The following is a 24,881-nucleotide window of genomic DNA, read 5'->3' on the forward strand; positions in this document are numbered from 1 at the left end:
TTCTCATTTATCCGTTCATAATCAACTATATAAACGAGTAAAGGTGAAGACACAACCTTACAACTCATTTCGCCCTACGAAATTATCATTCATTTGTTTTAAAAAATTAGCATGGCTACATGGTTCATAGGAGGGAGTGGGGGTCGCAGAGGTGGTAGGAACTTGCAAAGGGGTGAAAGTTCACGACAAGGAGGGGGAAGGGGAAGTGGCGATGCTGAAGATGAAACACCATTTCCTTTCTTGGATGCCTCTTGTGCTTATCATGATAGGTTTGGGAAGCGACATTTTGTCATGCCCAAGTACTATCGAGATCCATGTGGTTTGGTGGAGGATCCATCAGAAAATCAAACAGGATATGGTTATGCAAAGGCTAGACTTCTTAAGTGGCCCGCACTATTTATAGATCGAGTGCAAAACGAAAGATTATGTCGGGAAAGACGACTGAAGGTGCCAAAAGCACGTTCTATTGAGATCCAAAAGGAAGATCCTGATAATGTTGATCGACTATGTCAAACACTACAACGTGAGATTTCTCAAATGGGTCGTAAATTGGCCCGCGATATGCAGCTACTCATACTTAAGAAGGATGCCCAGAAGAACAAAACAGAACCAAATGTTGCGGCTATCAAGGCTATCATGGAGGATCCTGAACTTGTCTCTGACGCTGAGCTTTCGGATTGTTCAGACTCTGAGCCACCTGCTGATTTAAGCGCGAATTAGGTGTTAATGTCTACACTTCGGCAATATAACAACTTGCATTAATATGTAATGTCTGTGTTAGAGTAAGTATAACTGTTATGTTATGTTATGTTTATGTTTAAGTTTATGTTTATGTATTGTGTCTGTCAAATGTTACGGCTATTAATATGCAATATTAGGTCATGAATTAGGTGTTTGTCTATCTAACTGTTATGTTTATGTATTGTGTGTTCAGTTAAGAGTGTCCAGGATGTATGTAATGTGTGTTCAGTTCATGGTGTCCATAATGTATTTTTGTGGGAGAATTATGTCTGTACTACCTACGTAACTGAAAACTATTACATTTGCAACTTCAGTTATGTTGTTTTCATGCCCGTATGAGTATTTTGTAAAGTACTGACTTCGTATATTATGTATTAAGTATTATTACAAAAATGTTGAGAAAATTTATTTTAGGAGCTCTCACTGTGGCCTTTGTCTTCTTGGCCTACTCCGCGGTGGTCTTCACGTCTCACCCTTCGTCGTTGCTCGTCGAGTTGCACAGTGTGTGGGTGTGCTTCGAACTGTACAGCATGCATATCACATTCTAACCCATAACAAAGACGATACAAAAAAATAAATTTTATAAATGAAAATGGGTACAAAACGGTTTTACTAAACTGGTTTACTAAACTGATTTTCTGAATTACATTCTCACCTTCTAACCCAAAATAAAAGAATAAATATATATGTATGTTTAAATGAAAACGGCTTTCGTAATGCCAAAATAATTTTCTAAATAACACCTTCCAACCCAAAACAAAGACAAAAGAAAAAAAAAATTACATGAAAACGACTTTAGTAAAGCCAAAAAAAAAAAAATTAATTACACAAAACAATAAGCAAAAAAAATATTTACATGAAAACAACTTTAGTGAAGACGAAAAAAAATTTTTAATTACATTTTCTAAATCAAAACAAAGACAAAAGAAAAAATGAAAAATGTAACATGACAACGGCTTCAGTAAAGCCAAATAAATGAACATGATTGGCTTAATAATATCTACATGAATATGATTTTGAAATTATATATATGAAAAATAGTATGTAAAATTAATATATGAAAAGAGGTTTTTTTTCATATTATGTAAAATTTATGAATTACACATTTTAAACAAAAACAAAAGAAAAAAAAACATATTTTAACATGATAATTGCTTTAGTAAAGCCAAGTACTAAAATATACAGTGTAAATATATTTTTTAAAATATGTTTTATGTTTTTTTCTTTTGTTTTATCTTGAAAATAGCGTTTTATTCCAACAAAGTTTATGTTAAAAACGCTGGGCGAAAAAAAAAATTTCTGTTAAAATCGCTATTAGCAATAGCGTTTTTTTGGCAACAAAATTTGAACTGAAATCGCTATTAGAAATAGCGTTTTTTCTGGCAAAAATTTTTTGTTAAAATCGCTATTAGCAATAGCGTTTTTTTGGCAACAAAATTTTGTGTAAAAAGCGCTTTTAAGAACAGCGTTTTTATTGGGAAAAAAACTAACGCTAGAAGCGCTATTCGTAACAGCGACTTCTTAATCAAAGTCGCTATTTGTAATAGCGATTTTCCTGTTCATCTACTTTTGCTCTCCTAACAGTAAAAGCGCGAATAGTAATGGCGCTTTAGCTTAGTTTTGGAATTCCGTCAGAAGTTGGCCTAGTTTTGGAAATGCAATGTAAAAAAGGCTTATATTGGGAAAAGACCCGTTGTTATTCCTTGCATAAGAGATGAATTTGAGAGAATTTGAGAATTGTCTCCTTTATTTGAATGGTTTATTTTATAAAATATTTAATTTATATTGTTTATAATAAAAAAATATAATTAATTTAATAATGTAATATTTTTATTTTATTATATTTGTTTTTGTAAAAAAATAATAAATATGTTTTTAAAAAATGTCATACTACTACACACTCTCATTTAGAATGCGTATTATATGCAACTTATGTATAACTAAATCTTTTTCAATTATAATTATAAAAATAAAATAAAAAATTTGAGTCAAGTACTAATCAATGACCTTTTTAATTATAATAAATCATAAATAAGATCATAATAAATTATAACCAACACAATAATAGATCATAATCAAATATCACAAATGTCATAGTTGGGGCATATGGTACATACCCAAAAATGTGGATGTATTATAGAATTTTCTTTTTAAAAATAGACCATTAATATTTTCGAGATAAATACTATAAAATGAAAAATATTACGATTATCATATTGACATATTTTTTTATGAAAAATATACACAAAAATCCGTACCAAATAAAATATTAAAATGAGACATATGAGCCCTCAAGTTATTTTAAAGTTCAAATTTAAACATTACAAATGCATAACACTAATATTAATGTTACATAAATTAATCTTACACATTTTTTTATCACTTCTTTAATTTGAATAAAAATTAATTATAAAATTGGATATAATTCTCTCACATAGGTGAGAGGGTTGTGTTCCGTTCTATTTTTTGATGAAAACAATTATCATTATTTACATAATTTTAAAAAATTATTAACAAATCATTCTAAATTTTTTCATTGCGAATCATTTTCCTTACGTATATATGTATAAAAAGAAGGGAGAAATACAAGGCAGTGTACTTTAAAAAAAAAAAAAACAAATCAATGAAAAAGTTTGTGACATTAATAATTAAATGCATAAATTTTTATACTAATTTGTAAAAAAAAAAAATCAAAAAACCATTAAAGAATAATTTTTCCTAAAAAGAATCCCAAATGTAAGGAGTTACCCCTCAATAACTTCATCCCTCGCACGTGACAATATCACCCTTCAATCATTAAATTTTCAAATCTCCTAATGGGCTATTCCTATCTGCTACATCTCAAAAAAAAAAAAAAAAGTTTATTATAATATATTTTAATATAAAAGCTTGTGCTAAACTATTTAATGTAATTTTTATTTTTAATTTATTAGATAAAAATAATTTAAATAAATTAAAAAAACTTAATTTTTTGAAAATTGAGGGAACAGTACTTTTAACTTATACTTTTTTTATTATCTTACGTGTTAGACATAGGCCTATTTTGGGAACATGGGTTAAAAGTTAAAAGTCAACTTTTAACTCATTTTGGGTCACATCACCTCTCGCATAAAACAGTAAAAAAATATTAAAAAGTTAAAAAACTAACTGTTTACCATTTTCCCAAAATACCCCATATGCTCCAAACAAGAAAAGACCTACACTTCTTCGATTGATTTATAAATATAAGATCATTTACGATGGTTACTTATAACTATCATTATATTTAAATTTGATGAAAAATATATTTTTTTCTATTTTAACAATTTCATCAAATACGTATCAAATTCAGAATTTCACTTTTTTTTTATCAAACTGAGGACTAATGTGTTTTTCATCAAATCACTGTTCATTATTGTTAAATTTTCACCGACGGATATCCCCGGATGACCACCCTAACGCAAAAATTTATGAAAAAATTACACTGGTAGGTTGACCAGCCTGTCGTACGCCCGATCGGATGACCAGTGGTTTGATGAAACTACAAAACCTTCCGTTGAAACATTTGATATTAAAGAAAGTTCTTACTTAAATTTGGTGAAAATTTGATGCGCCGCTGGAGATGTCCTAAGGTTGACTTGACTATATTTTTAAAAAAAAAATTATAAAATCAAGATTAAGTTATTTTCAAGAAATTTAATATGTTTGATAAATGTTAATTTTTTTTTATTAATGGGAAAATTAAGTGGGTCATTCTTTTTCATGGTAACTTTTTTTTTTTCTTCTTAGTAATTCAAAACAAACTTATTTTTTTCAAAATTTAATTAATCAAAAACTAAAGTCGAAAAATAGAGTCAGAGTATCAAACTTGGAGATTAATAGGGATTAAGGGTCACCCCTATGCTAAAAGGCACCGCAGTGACTGTTGTACCTCAATTTGAAGTGTATTATGAGTTTATTTTTATTATTCGAACCGTTATTTTGTAGGATTTGTTGAGTATTTCGTGTCTACCAAAAATCATATTAATCGGATATCAATAACTATATGATCGAATTGCATATTTTTTATGCTATTTTTCAAAAGAAAAACTTATTGTTTATTTTTTTTTTATTATCGATCATATAGTTATTGATATTTGATTACTATGATTTTATGTAGGCACGAAGTACTCAACAAACCCTACAAAATAAACGATTCGGATTATAAAAACAAACCTATAATATACCTTAAATTGAGACACAACAATTACTACTGTGTTAAAGAGCACAGCAGTGACCTAATCCGATTAATAGCCGATTAGCCGTGCCTAACGGCACTCCTAACGCAAACAATCCTCTTTATCCATAATGCAAATTAAAGAATAAATATATAAAAATTTCTATAATTTAACAATTATATAATTTAGTAATACAAATTAAATAATTTAGTTTAAGGACAATGTTCAAATATAAAGTTTAGAGAAATACTAATCACTGTTTTTTTTTCACTACTTTGTTTCACATCTTAAGTATATATTGATACAATCAAAGTTACGTGTACACGTAGGATCTATATTATTTAATAAATAATGAAACTAACCAGATTAAATAGAAAATAATACCAGAAGTGAATAGTTATAGTATAATGTTTTAGTTCTAATATTTTTATTTATAACTATAAGGTCATGTTTGTTTAGGCGGACTGGATTATTATTCTCATGACTAATAGTCCTAGGATTACGAATCTGTTGGATTATGTATCCTATTTTAACTAATAGTCAAGTTTAAAATAATTAGTCCGTACTTCAATTATTTAACCAAACATCGGATTAATAATTTTATTGGACTATTAGTCCAATCCCAAGCTCATGTCCACCCAAACAAACATGGCCTAAAAGTTACAACTTATGTAAATTAGCAACATTACCCTTTTACCGATAGTGAAATGTAAAAAAAAAAATTGTATCTCTGTTGAACCTTTTAACAATTTGACAAATTGATAATAGTAATCAAACAGAAAATGACTTTTTTAAATTAAGAGTTAATTACTTAAAAGTTCTATTTACAAATGTTATGGTAGTTCAGGTCCTATCTAAGATTTTTTGTACCAATGAGTCCTATTTAGTAAAATTGAGAATATTATCTAGTTTTTTTTTTTTTCAAATTTTAAAATTATGAACATTATCAATTTCGCATAATAGTATTCCAGGTAATTGTTTCACTAATTGATGAAAAAAAATATAGCATGAGATTAAATGTTTTTGCCCTTCTACTTATTGGTTTGATTCAACTATACAATAAAACCGAAAACATTATCAATTTTTTCTAGTTTTAAAACTGAGAACATTATCAATTTTTTCATTTTTAATTTTTTTTTTTTTTTTTTATCAATGTTCCATCACCATGCTCTTTTATAGATACAAAGTTTTCAGTTTTGCACAAAAAAATAATTCAAATTTTTAAAATTTTTCAATTTCTTTTTTTTTTTTGCACATATATATATTTAATTTTTTCAATTTGAAAGTTGATGTTTTAAAGTTTTAAAAATCAAAATAAATGTCAAATCATCATATTTCTTTATATAGATAATCATAAATGATGAACAATTATTGTTTGAAAAACAATTCCGACTATTAAAAATTTAATGAGACTTGAAGGTCCAAAAAATATTAGTAATGACTTAATGGAGTACAAGTTCATAAATTAAGACTTGTGTGTGAATGTCTCTTAAATTAAACATGGCACGCAAATGATCAATTGTGCGAGAGTGACATTTTTAAATACACATATTATATAAATATTAGTCTATCTAAATATTTAAAATGAAACTTAAAAAATCTTGATACAAAAATTCAAAAAATAAAGAGAAGAAATTTAGCCATATCTAACCTATCATACTTATCCATATATAATTTGAAATTAAAAAATATTTAAAAGGAAATTTCAAATGTAAATTTAGTCTTTTATAATTTCAAATTTTAAAAATATTTACTTCAAATTTTTTCATTTTTGAAAACTAAAAAATACATGACATTTAAAAAATTAAGAATTTTGTAGGCATCAAAATATTGATGACACATTTATTAATTAAAAATAAAATTTTGCATGGCACATGTAAAGCAGGAAAAAAAATGTAATGTATATTTTTGTGCCGGAAAAATGTTTGGGAGCACTAAAAAGAGATCACTAGAGAAAGTACTAATGATGTGACAGTGAGCCCTGCTCACTTTCTATGCCTTGTTTTTATTTTTTTATTATTATTTTTGCTATTCTCAATATATTAGTGCTATTAGTGATACATTTTTTAGTGATCTAAATCATTGTTATTTTATCCAGCATCCATGAAATACATGTCAAAAAGAATCATCAATACAGGGCAATCAATTATTAGTCTACTCCCTGATCCAAAAAAAAAAAAAAAATCATTAGTCTACTCATTCAAATTTACACAAACATAAAATCTTACCTTTTGTGTATAAAATAAGGAAAGAGCAGGAGAAAGATGAGGAGTGAATTACAAATGGTTAGGAAGAGAAATAGAGAAAAAGAATAGGAAAAAAAAAAAAAAAAGAAGAAAAAGAATAAGAGAGGAAGGTGCTAGGAAAGTGCTAAAACTTCTTAAGGTGGGATAATTTTTGTCAAGCAAATCCAACGTTAATTTCATAGATTGGTTGATCTGAACCGTGCTAACCAATTGTGTTTAAGAGATATTTTCAAAAAGCTTTCTATTTTATTATAAGGCAATGCTACATTCAATTTTGGCTCACCCGAACCACTCAAATTTGTGCATACCGATAGTCCGGCTAGTCATGCGGGAATAAAGGTGATAGTTACGGTTGACAAAGGTTGCACTAATTGTCTGAGAGGTCATCCGGCTTACAAAATTTAAACAATTCAGGTAAGTTTAAATTCGGTATATGAATTATTTTTCTTTATTATATAGATATAAATACTATGTTTGATTATGATAAAATATAATAGGGTGAGATAGTGGATTAACAAAATCATAGAGGTGGTATTGTTAATCACTTTATTAGGAACAATACTATGTTATTACCAATTTCACCTATTTTAGTTAAAGGGTAATGTTAAAGGCTTACATTTGAAATTTCTAAATACACTCTTAATAATATGGTAAGGAAGTAGAGTCTCACATAATTGAGAATGTGACAAATCAAAAGTTAATATTTATCATTTCACATCATTTTAAGTAAAAAGTGTTGGAAATGGTAGAAAAATTCTGGGTAAAACCAAAATTTTTTCTCAAGTTTGATCTATTTTTTAGGTGGGCCCCGAGTGTCGATTTACTTGGGTCAAAGTGATAACGCGTTCTATGCCGCGTTGTGATTCACGTGGTATATTTGGTTGCTCAAAATCATTACCGAGTGAATGGGAAATTGAAGCCACAGTGTGCTCCATGGAAATGGAGTTTTGGTAAAAATTCCTTAAGGTTGTAAATTGGCTTGTCCCACATTGATTTGGGGGGAAGTTTTGAAAGGGTTTATAAGGCTTGGGTGAGATACTTGGGGTGTGCCCCCAAGGGTACCCAAGTGTTTTAGAGAGAGAGGTTATGGGCAAAATGGGCTAGACCCATTGGACCCAAAAATCACCATACACGCGCCGCCGCTGGCTAGGTGCGGGTGCGTGGTGTGTGGTTGAGTTGGGCTTCTAATCTTTTTGGGCCAAAAACATTTGAATTTAATTTTATTTTTTGATAAAATAAAATTCAGAATTCAAATTAAACTGATTTGGATTTTCTGTACATCCAAACAGGGCCCTTCCCGTTTTCAAACAGAAATAAACTAGTTTGGAATTAATGCACACCCAAACAGGGCCCTTCTCGTTTTTTGCTATCTGTTTGAATTATCAACAGATTCAAATCTGTTTGAATTCAAAACCAACAGGTATCATACCTGTTCAATTTAAAACCAAGAGCCACCTTTACATCTATAAATAGGACCACCCTCATTTGATATTTTTCATTCAGAAATTTCGTATTTCACTTCTGCTAATTATATTCTTCATCTTGCTGCATTTTATTTCTGAAAGAAAGAGCGTAAACACTTAGTGTGTTCGTAAGGCAAACAATTTGTAGTACTGCTATTGTTTGTGGTAAGATCATTTCATCTTGGGAGATAGACGTCCAAATTCTGAAAGTACAGTGGAGAGGACGAATCTGTCTTAAGGACACAGTGTTAAACACTGGACTTGATCAGAAAAGTTATTCAAATAAATTAACCAAGTAAGTTGTTTAATTTTATTCTGCTTTTTATTTGTTTATTTAATCAGATTTTATTTTTATTTTTGTAACAAAATAAAATCTGTGGTGTTATTTATTTATTTTTATTTCGAGTTTGATTTTTGTAATCAAACAAATTCTCTCCTTTTCTTTATTTCTTTATATTCTTGTTGTTATTTTGTACACAACAGAATTTAATCTTTTTTAAATACAGTGAAAATTGTCCAACAAAAAGCACAGTATGGAAGATAAGGAAAAATACATATGGACTCATATTGGCTTCACGGTATTATCTTTATCCCTCTTCGAAAATAAATAAGGCCATAGGTTACCATCTTCGCTTTGAAAGAGTGTATTCTTTGGATGTTTGAGGTTTATTTTTTTTTTGTTGGTTTATTATCGTTATTAGTGAAATTTTTATTTTTTTTTGAAAATTAGGCTTCTAGATTTTACTTGATAAGATGTACAAAAAAATTCAAAAATAATTCAAAAAAGACAAAAATAAGGCAAAGGCGGATTTTAAATTTTTTTTTTTTGACTTTTTCAAATTTTGTTGAAATAAAAAAAATACATTTTAGATTTGTTTACACAAGACGGACTAGGAACATAATTTTTTTGACATAATTTTAAAAAAATCATCAGTAATGGCAAAAAAATTCAAAAAAAGAAATGACTTATTTGGGAGATCCCAAACAACCCCTTAAATCCAATAACGTGAAGCACATTGGAACATGAGAAAAAAAATATTTTAGAACAAAAAATTCTTAACCTGTACAGTTACTCAAATTAAATTGGTTGTCTTAAAGTATCTTCAATTTAAGCCTCGTTTGGCAATATCATTTTTTAGTTTAAAAGTTAAAAAATTACTAAAAAAATTAAAAAGCCAACAACCTATACCAAAAAATCAAAAATTTCATTTTCTCTGTACTTTTTGCACATCTTTTTAGAAAAAATTAAAAAGCCATTCAAAATATACTAATTTTATTTATATCATATTTTAATTAAAAAATCAAAAAATTATTAAAAAAATTTATTCTCAAACAAGGCGTTAGAAATACTAGTACAACCTAACAACTGAAGATAATAGTATAATAGTTAAAAATCTCAATGTATTTTTTTACACATTTTGAGACTAACGATTATGCATTGAGTGACTATAAACATTTTCCTTTTATTAATTCAATATATAATGGGTAAATTACACTGACACCCTTGAGATTTAAAGTTTCATTATAGATTCTCCTCTTAGCAATTTAAATTTTTTAAATATCAATTTTGCCTTCACTAGGTAAATTACATTGACACCCCTCACATTTTAAAAATTACAATCCCCTCTCTAAAGTTTAAAGTAGCATTATCAATCGCCCCCTCAATTAGTATTAGTTGGAAAAAAATTATTTGAAAAAAAAATTAATTGAAAAAAAAAATTTGTTAGTAAAAATTTTAAATTTCTGCTTAAAAACCAACGTAAGCTCATTTTTTAAATTTACGTTTTTTTTTCAAATTTACAAACTGAGACAACCATTTATAAGCCAAAAAAATTATCAAACAAGTTTTTATAGCAGTTTTTTAAATTTGTGTAACTATAAATTGAAAATTGAAAACAAAATGGTTACCAAACAGGTTTCAGATGGCAAAAATGTCATAAAATTAACAAATAATTAAATAAGTTACTAACGTAAGAAATGACTTATCAAAAGATTCTTAGGCTATGCATGGTTTGATTTTTAGAATTTTTTTTTAAATTAAAAATTAATTTGGTTAAAAAATAAAAAATAAAAAAATTATCATTTTCATATAATTTTTATCTTTTGAGTGGTTGGAAATAATTTTTTATAAATTAAATTGAAACAGCCAAACGTATGTATATAACTTGCCCAAAAGTTAAAATGATAATTATTTTTTATCCTTAAATGATAATTATTATTATTTTTTTTTATTTCTTAACTAAATTAATTTTTAATTTTTTTAAAAAAAATTCTAAAAATCAAACCATACATAGCCTAAGAATCTTTTGATAAGTCATTTCTTACGTTAGTAACTTATTTAATTATTTGTTAATTTTATGACATTTTTACCATCTGAAACCTATTTGGTAACCATTTCGTTTTTTGTTTTCAATTTATATTTACAAAAATTTTTAAATTTGTCATAAAAACTTGTTTGATAATTTTTTTGGTTTATAAATTGTTGTCTCAGTTTGTAAATTTGAGGAAAAAACGTAAATTCAAAAAATGAGTTTATGTTGGTTTTTAAACAAAAATTTAAAAATTTTACTAACAAAACTTTTTTTCAATTAATTTTTTTTCCAACTAATACTAACCGATGGGGCAATTGGTAATGCTACTTTAAACCTTAGGGAGGGGATTGTAATTTCTAAAATGTGAGGGATGTCAATGTAATTTACCCAATAAGGGCAAAATTGGTATTTAAAAAAATTAAATTGCTGAAGGGAGAATCTGTAATGAAATTTTAAACCTTACAAGGGAGATATAATTTTCAAAAAGTGATGGAAGAACTGTAATAAACATAAACTTTAAGGGGTGTCAGTGTAATTTACCCATATATAATTATGGCTACCTTTTCTTCTTCTTTTTTTTTTCGAGCGGTTTATTAATTCAAGATAACATTATAACTTTCTTATGACAATATTTATTTGTCGGATTAAATTGAATGAGATTATGAGTATAATGAAATTAGATAAAGATATTTAATTGAAAATGCAAGATAAATCGTTTTTATTTGTACACTAATGTAGTGATATATAATTAATTATAATTAAATCTATAAAATTAAATAAAAATCATCACAATTATATAAAATTCATCTTTATTGTTTTCATAAAATGAAGGGCAATCTCTCATTAGTCTTTTCATTTCCTCCTCAGAGGATTGCTAATCTCCCATTAAAAGGTATGCATGAAAATCCTATGACATTTCCTGTCATCAATTATTTTTTGGGATCTCCCAAATTTCTTTTTTTTTTTTTGTCTTTAGTAACCTTTTTCAAAATTATTTTTTTTATCCATCTTGTGTATATAAATTTAAAAAAAGATTCTAAAAATATCTAATATCTTTGACTTATTTTTGGCTTTTTCTGTTTTTTTTTTTTAATTATTGATTTTTTTTTTAATTTTCAGTTCATCTCATTAAGTCAAATTTAAAAGCCTAAAGATTCTTACAACTTTTTAGATTTTTCTTATTAAAGACCAAAAAAAAAAAAAAAAAAAACTACGTCTTTAAAACAGACAGGCATACTTGACTTTTGTTGGCTATACATTTTGTACTAAGTCAGTGACAATTCGACACGTGACAAAGTGAGGGTAATATGGGGAGACCAGGTAGGTCTTCGATCCTGATCATACACGTGGCAATTAATATTGGTTGTTATAAGATCTGAGTAGTAGCGGATCAACAAAGAGACGTACAGTGACGTGGCTTCAACGGTTGCTCACATTTAAATTCGAATATAAGGGGGAAGCCTAACTGCAAGTGAAGGCGTAGTGGAGCTACTTATAAGGTAGCATTATCAGCAGTTACGGAGGAGCAGTTCGACGGTTTGAAGTACAATTCGATGGTTATCTTCGGAAAGTATAAATAGCAGAAAGGACCTCAGAGAAAAAGGGAGAACGATCTAAAGAATTACTTTACATATTCCAGTGTTATTTCCTGTCCTTTATATTTTTGTACTTTAAGTTTCTGCGCTGCACTTCATTTGTAGGAGTAGTTTTCGAAGTACATTGCCGCTATAATTCTCTACGGAACTAAGATCATTGTAAATTTTTTCATACTAATGAGATGCTTCAGTTTATTTAACTGTTCTTATGCTCAAGTTCTTTGAAGTCAAATTACTAGTAAGCCACCAGTAAAAGTCCTTTTTAGTGAGGCCGAAAGAACCATAACACAATCGTCTGAATAATTGTTTAGCAATTATAATTCTGTAAGGACTGATTGATCCTTGCTGGCACGCTCATAATTACAAAAGTAACCTTCGAAAGCCAAAAAGCCAACATATATTTTTGGCACGCCCGGTGGGACTAAATAAAAAATGGCTAGACGTAGGAGACAAGGAGAAAATGAACGTTTGGAAGAAGGCGTGAAAGGAGAGGTGGAGCCATCCAATCCAGAGGATAACGTGATAACACATCCTGTGGAGACTCCTATCCTATCGGAACCCATGGTCGAACAGACCAATACTTCAGGGCAAATACCATTTGTTCGTAATAGTGGACGAGACCAAGGAATTGGACCATCTGGTGTCTCATCTACTCAGCCAGTCAATCCGTGGGGTGGCTTGGTAGATGCCATGGGACAGCAATTAATAAACACAATGGAAAGGTGGGCAGTATCCTTTTTGGATCGAATGAATAACCACCAACCAACGAATGTAAGACACATAGAGGAGGTGAATGTCCCTCAGCAAAGATTGGCTAGAGACAAACAGCCTATGCAAGCTAATGGACATTCTAATGGTCAAACTAGTAATCAGATTCATGAAAGATTACCACCTCAGTCTTGGTACGAACCCATTTCAAGGCCTGTAGCAGGCCAAAATGCCTCAATGTTCAACAGTGAAGCCATGCAAATTGGTGGATCTGGCCCGGTATAAGAAAATGGCATAAGAATAATTCCAAATCCCGCATTCGAAGCCATACCTGGCACCAGGGGGTACAATAATCCCTTATTCGAATTTATACTCGGGGGGTTGGAAGGTTTTCCTACAAGTGGAAGGGATACAATACCTATTCCAGCACCTTTCGTGGGTCCTTTCGCAGGACAGGCTCAAAGAGGTTACCTACACCCCCAACAGCACCCTCTACCACAGGGACAGCCAGTCCCAAATGTACCACCTTATGGACCAAGAGGGCCACAAGCACAAGGTTGTCCACCAAATCCTGTGTTTGTCCCCCAATGGTGGTTCAGCAGGCGCAAAATATGGTCCCTAGGGACCAGATCACTGAGATAGTTAGGGAGTTGTGTGGACCAATGGCTCGGGGGGTCCAGACCCCTGTGTATAGAAAACCATACCCAGAATGGGTCGATAGGGTACATGAATATCCAAGAGGTTTCAGGATACCAGATTTTGTCCTCTTTCATGAGAACGGAAACCAATCAACAGTAGAGCATATTGCTAGGTTTGCCACTCAATGTGGTGAATTTACCAATCATGACTATATAAAGTTGAGACTATTCCCAAATTCTCTAACCGGAGGAGCATTTGTATGGTATATTAACCTTCCACCTGGCTCCATCCAGACTTGGCAACAAATGGAAGAGGCATTTCATGCCCAATTCTTCTAGTCAGAGCCAGAAGTTTCCATGGCAGACTTGGCCAGATTGAGTCAAAGGCTTGAAGAAAAGGCTACTTAGTTTATTTCCAGATTTAAGAGGGCTCGAAATAGATGTAGAGTAATCTTGCCAGAAACTGAATTTGTAAGATTGGCCCAAAATGGCCTAGAGTTCAGGCTTCGAAAGAAGTTTGATTCAACAGAGTTTAGAGATTTAGTGGAACTGACTTATAAAGTATCTAGATATGAAGCATTACTAGAAGAGGAACAGGATCGAAATAATGCATCATATAGGACATACTACAAAGATCCTAATTATGAGATTGATGCAGCTGAGATTGTGGGTAAAGAGCCTATGATCTGTGAAGCATTAATTCATAAAGATACAACAATTGACCAGCAGTTTAAAAAGAAAGATCTCCACAGGAAATATTCTTTCGATTTAACTAAGGCAGATGACATTTTTGATCATTTGCTTGCGGCCAACTTCCTTAAGTTACCAAAAGGTGTTAAAATTTCATCTCTTGATGAACTTAAAGGAAAAATATATTGCAAATGGCATAATTCTTGGCCTCACTCGACTAAAAACTGTGTTGTTTTTCGAGACAGGATACAAGAACAAATTCGGAAAGGGAGTTTGAAGTTCCCAGCCAAAGCTGAAAAAGCCATGGGGATCGATAGCAATCCATTTCCAGAAATTGGAGAGGTAGCAGCCAATGTCATTATGTCAGATTTTCAGAACCTGTCTCTGAAAGAATTGGAGGAAGTCAATGTACAGATGCATGTGGCCAACCAGACAGCAACCAAAAAAGACCTTAGAAGTCCACCAGCCATGGGGCGAGATTTCCCACATCAGAGGGAAAACTCTGATGAAGAAGCGCTGGATGATGACTCCCTAGAGGCAGCCGTAATGCAACGAATGTGTCCCAGGTGCAGACTGAGTTATAAGTGGTTGAAAGGCCTTCCAGTCGATGGGAAGCAGTATTATAGGGATGTGTAGAGGCGTCCCAAACAAACCAATGCTTATAATATAAGGCCGTATCCGGCTAATGTTAGGCGGCAGCCATTAGTGGTTGATCCTGCAGTTGATAGAATGCATGCTAAAGGCAAGAGGCCCTTATATGAGTCTAGATCACATTACAGGTTGGAAAGTAGTCATTCTGAAAGAAGGCTGGAGAAGAGTTCAGGTTTTGGGATCAAAGCCAGGAATTGGCCCCTGGGGTCAGCTTCACGAAGGACAGAAAATGATCACCATCATCGAGAACCTGAATCAGGCTCAAAGCTTGGAGACAGGGCCAAACGATTATCTTCACAGCCAGCCTCGAAGGTGACCTCGAAAGAAGAAAGGGGCGATTTACCCTCCAGTTCCTCCAGTCAAGACCACCTTCATAGAGAAGACATTGGTTTTCCAGTCGGGGATACAGGGCTGGGAGTTCAGTGAGGACCTCTTTGAATATGGGCCTGAGCACATAGTCTGACTGCACATGGCGACCAGGGACAAAGATGCGTCCATCAATAGCGCTCTTCTCCCCAGCTTTGTACTTTTCACATTCCGCATCAATAATCCTCTTCAGGGCCACAGATGGGCTCATACGCTCTACGACTGATACTGAAGGAGAAGCCATTGACGGTATGCTTTTCTTCGGGAAAGGAAGTAGAGAGAAGCCGACGATCGGTAATAAGAGGGGTTTGTGCGATTAGAAGAGCAGGTGATTTCAGAACACAAAACAAAAGGGTTTTTAAAGCCCTCGTATTTGAAAGTATATTACATGAGTTGTTAAGTATTAAAAGTACGAGTACAAAAGCTTCCTTCAACATTGATGCTTTTGGAGGGAAAAACAAAGCCCGGTTGTTAAGGCTAGCTTCGAAGTAAGATATTTTGCTTCGAAGCCGAGTCAAACGGCTTCGAAAACAGAGAAGCCAGCTTCGAAGTGGGTTGCCCTACCCAAAAAAATATAAAAATAAAAATAAAAATACTCGAGTATTTATTTTAAAAGGGCTTAAAGACCTGTTTTTAGAGTTTTTAACAAAGATAATGTCCTTCGAAGCAAAACTTGAGTTTCTTTAACAAAGGTAACGTCCTTCGAAGCAAAACTTGAGTCTCTTTAAGGATGGGATTTGGTGTTCGAAACATCAAAAGCAATAATGGCAATGACTAGATGTTGACTATGGTCAAAACAGGTTTTGAATGTAGGATTGCTAGATTCGAAGCACTGTTTCCAATTGAAAATCAGCCAAAACTCTATTCCACAAATTGGAAAGGTTACAATTGGCTCATTTAGTGTTTTATTTAAAACAATTAAGTCCAGATTCAAAGGATGAAATTGTTCGAAGTTCGAAGCTCTGAGTTGACTTTTAAAACACAAGTAAAAATACAAGTGAAGACAGGGTCAAACAAAGACAAATTTTGTTTATATTAAGATCAGAGCGATTACATCAGCTGACCCTATCTCGGTATAAACTCGAGCTCATAAAAATAAGGAATGGAATAAATAACAAGATCATGAAATTTAGTCCAACAATGATCAATGAACTTTTGTTCTTTCCTTATTCTATCTTCTAAATTTTCTAGCATTGACTGCATAAGTTGATGTGCTCTCACTTCATAGTAAAGCTCTTCAGCCTTTATTTCGAAGGCCACCTCTCTTAACCCTTGTTCCAATTCATCAATGTATAAGTCATCCCAATACGCAGAATCTTTATTTTTGAAATCATTGAATTCTTCAATAAAGTTCTCTGCTTCGTACTGGGCATGAATTCGAAGGGACGAAAGTTGGTCTAAAGATTGTGTAATAGCCATAGAATTGCGATGCCAGTGAAGAAGCAATGGAAGTTGGTCCAGAAACATATGAAGTTCTGCCTGAGCAAGGGGATTAAGGACATGGCCCCTAGTCATGATGTCACAAGCCCATCGAAGGTTCTTGAGAGGGACTTCGTCCTCGAGAACATTAAAGGGCAAGTGAGAGAAGGCTGCAAGCAGAAGTTGAGCCTGTTTCCGCTCAGCTGGGGTAGGAGAAGACAGAGGTTTATAGGGTGGAAAGACATTCTCCGTGGATAGGGCAATCTTCAATTTTTCTGTCCAGGAAAGAATTGGTAGGGGAGAATCAATTTCGGGAGACGTAGAAGAAGGTGTGGACGCTTCTGTTTTCGACGATGATACGAGAGCAGAAGGAACAAAGGCATTAATATAATCAAGCCAGTCAGAAGAACAGATCTTCGCCTTCTGGGCTAAGAATGATGGGTTATACCCTTGTGCTTCTTCTGGGCGAGGAGTAGAGTGCACTATCTTTGTAGGCATGGAAGATGTATACCATGCTACAAGAAGATTCTCCTCCAGACTACGCCGATGGTCAATGGGTACATAAGGATAAACAACTGAACTTCGAGCATAGGAAGGAAACTCTAAAGGATCAGTGAACTCAACAAAATGGTGGTTGATTCGCTCATTTAAATCATAAGTCTCAGGTACTGACCAGCTTGTCCAGTCAGAACCTCCAGAAGAGGAAGAAGTTGCAGCTTTATCCCATACAGAAATTTGCGAAGAAGAGTTGCTCAAATCCATGTTTGCAATTTTACGAATCAGAGGTTTGAGAGCAGATTGTTCGAACTGTAAAGGTAGGTCAGAGGGGAAAATTCTTATGTCTTTGTTTGTAGCCTTCTGAATCGAAGGATTAAGAGCAATGTGTTCGTAATCCAAAGGTCGGTAATTTGCAAAGGCGTCCATGACCTGAATATAAAAAGGTGGGTAAAGGTGGCTAATAAATGCATGCTTTCGACGAGGAATGGCATTGACATATGACTCTTCGTATGCTTCATCATTGGAGGAAAGAATTAATTTGGCCATGAAATGTATCAGTCTGTTCGAATAATAAGACAGTGAAAGTACTTAAAGGATCAAGACGAGAATATTAATACAGATGGTGTAAGACAGTTGCATTTCTGGGAAGATGCAAAACCCATGCACGTTCTAAGACGTGGGAAAAGGGACTCTGATCCACTAATATCACCAAGTCTTGGGTATATTAGTGCGGGGGGTAATGTTGGCTATACATTTTGTACTAAGCCAGTGACAATTCGACACGTGACAAAGTGAGGGTAATATGGGGAGACCAGGTAGGTCTTCGATCCTGATCATACACGTGGCAATTAATATTGGTTGTTATAAGATCTGAGTAGTAGCGGATCAACAAAGAGACGTACAGTGACGTGGCTTCAACGGTTGCTCACATTTAAATTCGAATATAAGGGGGAAGCCTAACTGCAAGTGAAGGCGTAGTGGAGCTACTTATAAGGTAGCATTATCAGCAGTTACGGAGGAGCAGTTCGACGGTTTGAAGTACAATTCGATGGTTATCTTCGGAAAGTATAAATAGCAGAAAGGACCTCAGAGAAAAAGGGAGAACGATCTAAAGAATTACTTTACATATTCCAGTGTTATTTCCTGTCCTTTATATTTTTGTACTTTAAGTTTCTGCACTGCACTTCATTTGTAGGAGTAGTTTTCGAAGTATATTGCCGCTGTAATTCTCTACGGAACTAAGATCATTGTAAGTTTTTTCATACTAATGAGATGCTTCAGTTTATTTAACTGTTCTTATGCTCAAGTTCTTTGAAGTCAAATTACTAGTAAGCCATCAGTAAAAGTCCTTTTTAGTGAGGCCGAAAGAACCATAACACAATCGTCTGAATAATTGTTTGGCAATTATAATTCTGTAAGGACTGATTGATCCTTACTGGCACGCTCATAATTACAAAAGTAACCTTCGAAAGCCAAAAAGCCAACAACTTTTACCAGTTTTTTTGTGTTTAAAACAAATAAAGTGTTCAAAAGTGACAAAAAGAGAGAATAAAAAATGAATCAAAAGTGCTATGGCCTATTTTGGCAATTAAGAGAGAAATCAATTTAGTGGCCTTTTGGAAACTTGGCAAGAATCTGCGTTTTGTAGCCAAAAACGCAGCCTCAGTTAAGGCAAAAACGCAACCAAAAAGCTGGATGGGTATTTGGGAAGTTTGCAAAACGCCAAGGGTGGAATTACATGACTATCCTCCTTGTTCCAACAAGGTGCTAAATGAGCCAAAAAGGGTCAAATAGTAAATTTTTAAAGTTAGGTGAGGTATTTTAGTCATTCTATTGTGATGTGGCACCATAAATAAATATTAACTCAAAAAGTAAAAAGTAATTTTTTACTAACTTTTCAAATCACTTTCCAAAAATGCCAAAAAACTTGGTAAAAAGTTAAAAGTTAACTTTTTACTAACTTCCCAAAACACTTATAATAATTTATTGATTTATTTAAATTTTTTTATTTTTTATTTTTGCAATTTTTTTTAAGAAAAAACTAAAAAAAAAAATCAAAAAGTTTTTTCATACTTCTCAAAATAGGCCATAAACATTTCTCACAATTTTCTTAATGAGGTGATGGGACAAAATGAATGTAAGGAGAATTGTGAGAGAATATTTAGTAGGTGTTTGGCATACACTAAAAAAATATATTTTTTTATATACATACACTTATTTGGATCACATTTATCAACATCTCATCTCTACTTTCTACCAACTTTCTCTATTTTTCTATATATTTTTTATAAAAAGTCAAAAAATATACTAATTTAGAACATCCAAATCATCCATTAAATGTGAGTCAACCTTTCAAATTTTATTTACCACGTCATTAGGGGAATTGTGGGGGATAGAAATTACGTGAATAAAACATTTTTTATGAATTAATATCTTAGAATCTATTTATATCTATCTTAAGCCTTGAAATGGTATTGATACAAAATATCTCATGTTTCAAATTTTTTTAAAAAATTTCCATATTCAAAATATTTTTATAATTGTTATTTATGTAAAAAATTATATTAAGAGAAATGAATTTTAATATCTATCTATCTATCTATGCATGCTATATGGTTGGTTATTTTAGAAAGATGGTTAAAAGTCAGCTTTCAACTTTTAATCAATTTTTTATCATATCATCTCTCTCAATTTTTTTATGTTTTTTTCAAAAAACATTAAAAAGTTAACTTTTAACAATTTTTTCAAAACAACCCGGCTTAAATCTTGAAATGATATTGATACAAAATATCTCATATTTTGAAAAATTTTAAAATATTTGTACACCCAAAATTTCTTTTTTTTTTTTATTTAGAAAAGACTAATATATATATATATATATATATGACAGGGTAGATACAATTAACCATTACCCGCGGCATCTTTGGCTTCCAGGTGTGCAGCAGCAGCAAAAGACAACTTCCCAGTAATACATACTATATATATATATATATCTTTTTATTTTATTCTTATATTATTAATTTTTTTCGAATTACACAGGACAATTAATAATAATTAGAGTAAAAAAGGATTGGTATAAGTTAATTACTTTCTGTCCACGTCCACATGGTTATCACGTGGCAACTGTAGTATGTAAATGTGTAAGAGCATCCCTAATATTTCATCAATTTTTTCATTAAATTTAAATAAAAATTTAATAAAAAATTTGATCAGATGCATTCAAATAGTAAATTTAACATTTTTATTATATCATGTTATAAGCTCAGTTGTTCAGGAAGACGTTTGGCCATAAGTAAAATTTAAGCAAACGTCCAAGCTTCAGAAAGATGTTTGGTATAAGTTCAAGTGTCTAGGAGGATATTCAAGCAAACATCCGACCCAATAGCTACTTACAAAATTTGACAAAAGGTCAAAAGTTTCATTGGTTTGATGAAAAATTTAACTCTCCTTTTATTTGATTTCAATTTGATAAAATAGTTAAAACACCATTTTAATCAATTTTTCATCAAATTTAAATTTGATGAAACATTTTATGAAGGATCTAAGTAGCGGTTTTAAGAACATTTCTCATATTTTTTATTTTCTTTAATCAAATTTAAATTTGATAAAAAATTATTCAAAAATTATTTTAAATTTTTTCATTAAATGTTCATCAAATTAAAAGAGAGTAATTTTTTTTCATCAAATAGAGAGTTCATCAAATCTTTCATTAAATTTGAATCTGATGAAATTTTTAAAAATAAAGCATTGGAGATGATTTTTATTTTCAACAAATTTGATGTCAAAGAAAATTTTGGAGAAGAAGGGAATTTTTTAAAAAAAATTGATGAAAAACAAGAAAATGATTGGAATAAAATATCAAATTAAAATAAATAAATAAATAAAAATTGATGAAAGGTTGGAGGTTTTCTAAAGTTGATGCAGGAAATTATTTAATAATTTCGGAACACCACGTAGCCATACTCTAAGTCAATCACCAATTACTTAACCCTCATGTTGTTTCCCTATCCCTAACATCTCGTGGTCCCCTACCCCTCTCTACCAATTAAAACTTTATGGAACACCATGTATCCATATTCCGGGAATACTGAATAATCACCCAGTGGACGCTTGGAGTGGCTCTTTTATTTATTTTTTGACTTATTAATTTTTTTCTTAGTTAACATATTTGAAAATTTATTTAAATTTTTTTTAGAGAAAATTATTTATACGTCATATTTAGAAGACTTATTTAATGTGAAATTCTACGAATATTCTTTTAGAGTTTGAAATCCTATTTAAATAGAAATGTGTTCCACAAGATCTTATGAGTTGTAAATGAATGATATTAGTGTACTATTATACCCCTAATTTTTTTCATGTTGTATCTTATTTTTTCATTCATCATATCACATTTGGGAAAGCTTTTAGGAGAGACAAGTCTATAAGCTACGACCGTGCGAGTTTTTTTCGCCTTGATCACAGGATTCCTGTACATTTTCAAAATGTTGCTTAAATGGATGTGGATATGGTCGATGATATGATGAATTTTGAGGGTTGTGTGTTGATTCCTTCGACATATTTCGACTCCAATCAGTTGAGGGGAAGAGGTTTTTTTTTTTTTTTTTTTGATTAAAGTGTATTGTTGTTTGTTGAAATGTAGATTGTTCATCTTTAATAAGACATTGACAATCTATTGCACTCATTGATACACATACTTTGGCCAATATTCTGATTGAATATGTGTATTTGACATTGTGATAGTTGATGCGTTTTGATATGTTCGATGTGTGGGGTGGTGTGTATGGGTTCAAGGGTTGGGTTGGGGGTATTTGGTTTTGGTTATTAATTGGATGTTGAATGTGAACCACGTCGTAGAATGACAAATGTACATTGGGACTTGGATGATGCATGTTACATTTAGTGTGTAATGTTAATCCACATACACCATTTAGTATATGACTTTGTGTGTTTGTTCAGTTATATATGTGTTGGCTTATTTTTCCTACGAAGGAATATACCATAAATGCGAGTGTGCCAGTAAGGATTGAAAAATCCTTACAGATTAAATTCAAGCCAATTATCAAGCGATTATGTTGACAGCTCTTTTGCCTCAACAAAGAGGACTTCAAAATTGTCAAGTGTGGAGAATAGAAAAATTAAAAGAAAAATGAGGGAGATGGAGAAAGAGGATTGAGTGAATAATCAAAATAATAATTACTTACCTCTACTCCTATGCTTCAAAAAAGGAAGTGCATAAAATGTCTTGAAAAGGAAATGTTGAAAATAAATGTTTCGAAATATAAATCTATGTTAAACGACTCTTAAGATAAGGAAAATGACAAGAAGTATTGAAATCATTTATTTTTTATTTGAATTCTGGATCTTTTACAATGTAGCCATGAATGACTATTTATAGCAAACATTTGTAGGAAAAAACTACTTAAAACTACACACTCTTCTACCTTCTCCATTTCATACTCCATGATCTTCCATAACTTCCTTCAACCTCCATTTCATGCTCCATGTTCTCTACTTTGTTCTCCATCATCTTTTCACATTTTCATAACTTCTCATAACCTCCAAATGAGTAGGAGGATGTCACATGTCCTGCAATTATATAAATAATAAATAATAATAAAATTGAAAATTTATGGTGCTAACATTACCCCCTGCTACCCTTAAAAATAATGTTTGCTTGAATTTTTGAACGGCCGAATCAAGCACATGACTAATCTAAAAAACAAAGTACTTTGAATAATATCAACAAAGTGCTTCAAATGATATAACAGCACCAATAAAGTGTTTCGAATAAGCATGAAATTATGACTAGATGTCTCGAATTATATATATGCCTTACATATGTGCTTTGAATCGGTATCAATCATTTGAAGGAAATTAAACAATGTCGTGTTACTCGTACTTCAAACACTTAGAAAACTTGGAACTTTTTGAAATAAGTTGATGTTGTTTGCACTTAAAATCATTTAGAACCTCATGTTTTTAAGGCAAAGCCAATGATTCACCTTAACAAGTTGTTACACATGCTAAATAACAAGCTTTGAATGTGGTATAAAGGACTAAAAATCACCCTTTCATGGTCTAAGTGTTTATAAATGACCAAATTCATCATTCGAAGGTCTTGCGGAAAAACTTCGAAGGATAACCTCATATTTCCTAGGCAAAGCCAATGATTCACCTTAGCAAGCTATTACACATGCTAAATAACCAGCCTCGAAGATGGTATAGAGGACCAAAATCATCTTTCGAAGGTTGAAAGTGCCGACAAATGACGAATTACATCATTGGAAATACTCGGCAAAACTTCGAAGGTTCACAACCACCAATATTGTTTCTTCGAAGCTGTTGTTGATGCAAGATAGAGTGCTTCGAAGCTTACAAAATTATGGCAAAAGGACTTTCGAAGCAACTTTTGACCAACATTGTGGTTATTTAAATTTTGTATGTTCTGGTTCACACATAATTAATGAAAATATTAATTTTATGCTTCGAACCAATTATTCTCCGAAGACACCAAAATCGTTGTTCTTCGAACCAACTTTTGTAGAATACTAGTAACATTTTCATGTAACAAATGGCTATAAAAATGTTTATCAGTAAAGCCACTAATTATCATGCAAAAAATAGGCATTATTTGACAATTAATTAATTGTCATTTTACATATATTTGAAGGGATGTACACAATTCGAAAGCTTTCTCGTCCCATGTTACATTTCGAAGGTGTTCATTGATGACAAAACCACCATTTGAAAGTCACATATGTTACTAAAGGATTAAAATTGTCCTTCGAAAGTGCTTACGACATCTCTTCGAACCAAATCCAAAGAGTGGGATTACTATGAAATTAGTTTGACATTTTAATTAGCCATTAGTGGCTATAAAATGATATTTCAATGAATACATATAATATTACAACCATTTATCATTTGAAAATAAGTTTAACAACCCTCACATGTTCTTAATAACATGCTTCGAAGTATCTTGGGACATACTTCGAAGGTAACCACAAAACCAAATGGTAATGGTTTTATGGATCAACTAATAGCCATATTTTTTGCTCAATATATTGCAATAACGAAATATTATCTGTTAGCCATTCCATCAAAGTCAACATTTGATGTGATCCACAAATCCAAAAGGAATTTTGAACAACAAAAGTCATGGTATAGTGTGACCATAAAAATTCATACTTTTTGACACTTTGAAAAATGTCAAAAATTTTGAATTCATGAACAGTGGCTTGTTCATTATTCTTGACCATGTTTGGTTTAAAAACGTAACTTTCGCCGAATTGATTTTCATGATTCTTTGGCAAAGTGGGCTATTTTTTCATGTTAGCCATTAATGACTTATGAAA

Source organism: Camellia sinensis, chromosome 4 (genome assembly GCF_055761805.1).
Source record: "Camellia sinensis isolate YWXY chromosome 4, ASM5576180v1, whole genome shotgun sequence".
Classification (NCBI taxonomy): domain Eukaryota; kingdom Viridiplantae; phylum Streptophyta; class Magnoliopsida; order Ericales; family Theaceae; genus Camellia; species Camellia sinensis.